Consider the following 7,097-nt stretch of genomic DNA (forward strand, 5'->3'; position numbering starts at 1 on the left):
TTCCTGTTCGTATCGAGAGCGGCCGGAGTTTAAATATCCCGCTCCTAATTATTAAAATATGAAAACAAAGCAATCAAATGATTGTTTGTACACGCCTGAAATGTAAACTCAAAAGCGTGGTCGCAGAAGTTTAAAAATTTAAATTGCAAATTATACACTTTCGACGCTTTCCTTTCGTCGTTTGAACGTTTTGCGTTAAAATATTCAATTTACGTAAGAAATAATCCATCTTTTCTACTTTTTATTGCTGCTACGAAAAAGTATCAAGCTTCGGTTTGGCATTGTCCTTTCTCTTGGAGCTGTTACGAACTGCAAAAGCCTGCAACAAGACTTGTACTCTGTAAAGCAAACTTTGAAAGCGCGTGCCTCTTGTCAAGGTGTCGCCGTTTGTATGCCGAGCAAATGGGTCTGAGTTTTTCTCAAGGTACGAACTGTACATTAATGTATTGTAAGTTATATTCTGTTCGTAGAGGTAACTTCGCTATTTCCTACGGAACTGAAAATTGTACAAAATAGGTTAGGAAAGGTTGTCAGCCATTTGTCCACCGAATCACAGTCGAGGTGTACGTTTATGTGCCGGCATCACGCTGTTACAAATAATAAACAAACTAGGTTGATGTTTTTGACGAAAGATGTTCGTTTACCGGTTATGTATACCCAATGGGCTGTATGAAAATCAGTCTTACGTTTTTAATAAGTCTTTGCACCATAAGTTTTTTTGTACTTGTAATATGATCGTAACATCATAAACCCACATTTCTCAGAACACGATTAGAGTTTGCATGCGGCAATTGGAGTTTGCTGGAATCGTTAGCTTATATGTACACGCTCGAAATCCAAGTTTTGATGTTAAGGTGACTATAATAATTACGTAGTACGTACAATGATTATAAATTAGAGAAGATTTTTATTGATTCTTTTTCCAGGAGGTAGACGAGATGAGGCTATCTATGACGACCTCACTAATGGTTCTTTCACATATTTATTACGTCGTGTGCCTCAGGTAACGAACGTTTGATAACAAATAAGTAACTTTGTGAGCATTGCCCTTAACATGTCCTTGGGGATCGCTTATTTAGACATCAATTCAATTTTTAATATATAGTTCGCTAAAACAACCTCTTGCATGTTTGTTTGCATCCTGGGGGGATACTCTACAAAGTTTTGTACGGGGAGGCTCCGCCCCGAGCTCCAACCCCTTACTTTTTTGTATACCACACAGAAAAGGTACCCTTTTCATGTACCTTTTATCGAAAAAAAGAGTACCTCTTTAATGTACATACTTTAGAACACTGCATCTTTTTTCTAAACCCTTGGAATGAAGTCAGTGAACAATACTACGGGAAAACGTCAAGCATTACCAGAAGTGATGTCAACCAAAAAGCTAATATCTTTTATTTTGTTCCTGTTCACATTAAACCTAAATGATAGATTTCCTAACCTTTTATATACCTTAACTGGTAATATCCCCGCCATATTTTATACCTAGAGCCTGAACAAGGCACCCCTTTCGGGCGGAGCCTCTCAATACGTACAGGCCGTTATGGAGAGTACACCTCCCTCCTCCCCAGAGGTTTGCATGCTTGCATAGGAATTTAGGTGAGTCATTACTTACATGGCTATGTGATCCCTTTGCAGATTGGTTTGATCTGCCGGTGCATTAGAATGATGGGTTATTCATGGTGGAAAATCTCCTGTTTAACTTGTGGTGGTAATATTGGTGAGTTCATGAACTGCAAAAGCCCGTAACAAGGCTTGTACTCCGTCAAGCAAACTTCGAAAGCACGTGCCTCTTGTCAAGCAAAGGTGTCGCCGTGTGTATAGCGAGCAAATGGGTCTGAGTTTTTCTCAAGGTAGGAACTGTACATTGATGTATTGTAAGTTATATTCTGTTATATTCTTGTAAGTTATATTCTGTTCGTAGAGGTATTGATTTGTGTTAATTTAGTGGCCATCCAGTACAAACCCATTAGAGACACAGTGTTATGTTACACGCAGTCGGGTTGTTTGGCTTCGATCACAGGTCGGGTCAACTGTTATATTAGGCTGATTTAGCAAGAGAACGGGAACGTCACTTGAAGACGGCGCGCGCAGTGCAAATACCTAAATATGGTCAAATTAGAACAGAATCCAGGTTATTCCGCGCGCCCTGCAGTCGTCATCTGAAGTTCCCGTCCTGTTGCTAAATCAGCCTATTCTGGAGCAACTATATAGCTAGTGCTTTTTCCCATCTAGGAGTTTGAATCGGTATAAGGAGATTGCTGTAGAGCAACCTGGGAAAATCCTAGGGATTAACTCTCATCGGACTAACATCTCTTCTATGGGGGAGAGAAGCATTCCTTGTCCCATCATTTCTACCCCAATCGTGGCGGGGCGGAGGGGGGTGTTGCTCTCACATAGATACCAAAGTTCTTGATAGGGGTTGCTGGAATCTCAGTTGTCAGTTCAATTTTCGGCAATTTCTCAGCCATTAGTTGAAGTTTCAGTCCATTTTGTCAGCATTTGTTTTACATTTTGTTCATCCTTGAAATGTTTTCCGATTACGGAATGCGTGTCCCCTACACGTTGATGTGGGTGGTGGCGTCACATGTAACCGATATTAATAATGTACATCGCAGTAATCACATTTAAAATCCGTATGGGAATTTTTTTTCGAAATGATGACCCCGGATGGATTCTGGCAAATTACCTTGTTAATTGTGTACTCCTGAGTAGTGTAATGGAGAGGGGAGGAGTTTGTCCTTTCTCTTCCACTAAACTTCTTGGAATGGGAAATAAAAGGCATCTTCGAAACACCCTCTCATAGACTAGATTATTTTAGCTGTATTTAAGACAAATATGTCATGTCTCCTCGTCTAAGCATCACCTTACATTTTGTTGTCAGGTAAAGCTGATGTGGCTAGAGCAGGCTTTCGTGACTGACATGGACAGACAGACAGACTGTAGGATAACTAGTCATCAGGGTGTTCTGCAACCAACAGGTTCGTGCTGTTTTGATGATGTAAACCTTTGCTGGTTTCTCCAAAAAAAGGACTGCAACGTTGGAAACTAGAGATCGTGGTGGATGAGAATATTTGAAACTTTCTGAACTAGTATTGATACTAGATCAAAACACAACAGGGAAAGGACGAAAGAAAACTATTTGTCCCGTTGGCTCACTGGCATACAGCGTACGGATTGCATTACACCAGACACAAATTTACACCATATATTTCCAAAGTTTGTAAAACTTAGTAATTGGTGAAAAGTGATCTTTTTTGTTCCTGTTTTTAGGAAGTGACATCGGAGGAGACAGTTGCTTTCGATTCAAACTCCGCAAGATTTCTGGGTGTCAAAAGTGTTTGGAAAATTATGAGTCTTTAAACTTCCGTCACACAAAATAATATAAAATCTCCTGCGGCAGTTGATCTTGACACGTTCTTTCAGTCTTCAGGGTTGATAATTTTGTTGCTCGAACAGAGATTAAAGGTCATTAAAGTACTTGGGCTAACAAGGCAAAGCAGTAGTGTAAACGAAGATTCCTGGCCTGTTCATTGCTTTAAGCCGAAGTGAATTCGGTTACCTTCTGACTGTCGGTTTGAGGAACAGCTGAAGTTGTAAATGCTTCAGTTTCTTTCTTTGAAAAATTATGAGTTTTGAAACGTTTTATGCCAAAACTTGATCTGATTGTGTGCATTAGCAAAAAAAAAAAAAAAAAAAAAACACACAAAAACTTCACGGATTCTGTGTACAAGTGTAAATTGTATGTTTACGCCTTCTCAAAGTGGTTTATGTTATCGACCATTCACTACTCGCTTACTTGTATTCTTAAACATTGAATCGAACAGACACATTTTCCAGGGTGTTGTTGCCTAATTCTTTTTTTTCTTTCCAGGAATGCGACAAGCAGAGAATGGGAAAAACTGGAAATCAGCAAGACACTATTTGAGGAGAGAAGGACAAGCTCACGATCGACGATGGCGTTTGTTGGCGAGGTCAGTAGATTAGTTTTTACACATTGCGCGTAATTTTCCTTTCCTGAGGGTCATAATACGATGCGAAGATCATTTGCAAATGACAAAATCATCTTCAGACCGCAACGAGTCGCAAAATATCATGTTAGTGAGGCACAAATTTGTCAGGAGAATACATTAGCATTTACATGTTATGAAGGTTTATCACTCTCCAAGAAGTATTCTTCTCGGACGTGTAATAAGCTGGAAAAATTGTCATCACTGTCTTGAGAATATCTCAGTTGTGAAATAACGAAATTAAAAATATGTAAATGAAAATCTGTAGAAGATTAACGCCGAGGAATAAACACAAACAGTTGAAGTTCGCTGGACGATCTGTTTCCGCACTTGTTTATACTGGTTTCGAAAGCTATTGCTGATTTGTAGGTGGTAATCGCTGAAAATGTTTGATGTAGCACATTTCTATTCGGTCTGGGTTTGTTTGCGTAATTTCCTGGCCCGGGTTGTTCGAAAGGTGGATAACGCTATCCACCGGATAAATCACTATCCAGCGGATAGCGTGGTTTGTTTTGTTAATACCAATCCACTGGATAGTGATTTATCCGGTGGATAACGTTATCCAGCCTTCAAATAACTGGGGCCTGCTGTGTTTTCATCGCAAAATTCAGTTTATTTTCGATTTCTAAGCAGAGTTTTCAAAACTATATAAGTAAATGAACTCATAGTAAGATTATCTGTATAATTGTACTCAGTGGTTTATCTTTTCGTGTTTATTTTCGTGCAGGTTTTGATGGTTCGTACGCTTCAAAACAAAATCAAGCAAGAGCCGAACAAGAGGGTCATCCAAGGATAAGACATGTTTAATACAAGGTAGAAAACAAACTTGACAAAAACAGTTTCGGCTTTAAGCGGGTAATTGGCAAGGAAGAATCAGAGTAAATTTCTTTTCCGTTGAAAACAACTCGGAAAGGTTAGAGTATTTTTTCTCAAGGATTTCATTGAGCTTAAGGAAGTATTTTTAATAAACATCATTTACAATTTTTGTCGCAAGAGTTTTTCTATGGTAACATCTGTTCAAATGTTTTCAATTTTCCCGCCAAAAAACTTAGAAAAAATACGGGCGTTCATAATACGCATGCGCCGTTTTTTTTAAAAAAATATTACTTCTCTATAAACATCCGTTCGAAAATTTTTAATTTTCCCGCCAAAAGACTTAGAAAAAATAAGGCGCTCAAAATACGCATGCGCCAATTTTTTTTGGAAAAAATGGAAAATTAAGTTTATTTATATTGCCAATTAATTGTATTCACTTTTCGTGTGCTGTTGTCTTTAATATATTAAAGTGCATTGAATACTAGTCAATAAAGTCAACAATTATTTTTTTGTAATCTCTTTTATTATCTTCAATGAAATGTTTCAAACAATAAATACAAACAAGTGTTTTGTGTTTCAATTAACTTTATTCACTTCAAATATTCTTTCATTAGTTAATGAAAATAAATTAATTAATAAAAAAGGTGTGACGAAAAAATGTTCCCTCTATATACTAAGACTTTTGGCGGGAAAATTTGATATAATTTGCACAGCGTTTCCCCTGGCAACTTTCTCGGCAAAAAATTCAAAATGGCTTCCCTTATAATTTCCCGCCAAAAATAATTTGAACATCATTTCATGCAAAAAAGTTGGAAGTAAAACGCCAATTTGTTTTCTATCCTCAAAAAAAAATCCGAAAAAGATATTTCAACCTCTTTGCTTGTATAAAACAATTTTGAACCGAGCTAATCATCAAAGAAACATTTTCACTTTTTCCAAACTCTTTTGCACGAGATGATGTCTCGGATAAAAACCTTTTTCAACTAATTCTCGTTTGTAACACAGGACAAATTGAACCAAACACGTCAAAAAAATTATCCCATCCTAAACAATCTGTAACAACAGCTATGAAGTTTTGGAGTAATACAGAAAATTTTAACTGTTGTTTAGCCATGCAACAATTGCTCGTGTTGTTACTGTTAGCTGATTTCAGGTTTTATTTTGATTTTAACAACAACTTCAACAACTTCAACAATTCAGAAATCAGCACAATGTAATTTGGTGTCTTAATTTTTTTAAAATTTGCCTTCATGCAATGTGCTGTGTTACAACGAGCACCAGCGGTAAAAGATCTTCATCTACTTACTAAACATTTTTCAAAAACCGGCTTATTATAACACCCAAGTGCCTGGTTGAAGCGATTCAATTCTGAAAGTTAAAACCCACCCTTAACGCGAACATGAGGATAAAATAAACAAAAAAACGAGATAAAGGTTATACGGACAACAATAAACAAAACGAAATGAAGGACAAACAATTCTGAAAGCGAAAACACGCATCGGAACTAATATGAAACCCGGTTGAAATTCGCTTTTTCATCTTGTTTGATTCGTTCAGTAAAGACATTCTCAAATTGCATCATAGTTTACAACTGTGCAGCCGAATAATCATTGCAGGTTTTATTTTATCGTTTTGTTGACATAAAATAGCAAAAGGATAATAAAAAGTGAAAAGCTATCAAAAACACTGCTGAATTTACAAACGAATTTGAGATCGAAATATTTTTAAAATCAGATCAGAAAATAATTTCCGAATTCTTTATTCTCGCTATGTATAACAGAAGAAAGTGATAACACTTTAAAATTATGAAGACAATGTCCAAGCCAAGTTATTCATTGCATTTTTTTCCCAAAAGACTGTATTTCGTCGAGTGATAGCACAGGAAAGCAATTTTGATTTAAAATTATGAAAGTAAACAAGACAATTGTGAAGCCAAATAAATGATTCAGGTTTCTACTTTCCAAAAATTGAAAAGTTAACAGAGAGAGAACTCAATGAAATTATTCATCAGCGAAATTTGTTTATTTTTTTTTTTTTGGTCTGTACAATAAGAAAACTGAAAATCCTGACTTTGTTTGGACAGCAAACCAGACAATTGTTTCACTGACTTAATGACTGCGTGTTGTTTCTGTTTTGGAACATAAAAAAGTTATCGACATAAGTAATACTTGACAAAATAACGCGGTTAATTTGGCTGTTTTTTGTGTGTGATTAGGTTGTCCGTATAACCGAAAACTGGAAACACTAACTTAATCTAGACCTGTTAATCTC

At 36.7% G+C, this 7,097-nt stretch overlaps 1 long non-coding RNA gene across 1 annotated transcript; it reads left to right on the forward strand.

Moving 5' to 3' along the window:
* The first annotated feature begins 1,640 nt into the window (after nucleotides 1-1,640).
* On the forward strand, nucleotides 1,641-5,047 carry LOC149103432 (uncharacterized). Its single transcript, XR_016202042.1, has 3 exons — nucleotides 1,641-1,853; nucleotides 2,885-3,974; nucleotides 4,738-5,047. It is a non-coding gene; the product is annotated as an uncharacterized LOC149103432 (long non-coding RNA).
* Nucleotides 5,048-7,097: the final 2,050 nt, after the last annotated feature.

The sequence above is a fragment of the Orbicella faveolata genome, unplaced genomic scaffold (assembly GCF_042242905.1).
Source record: "Orbicella faveolata isolate gen_17 unplaced genomic scaffold, um_ofav_v1 contig_35, whole genome shotgun sequence".
NCBI lineage: Eukaryota > Metazoa > Cnidaria > Anthozoa > Scleractinia > Merulinidae > Orbicella > Orbicella faveolata.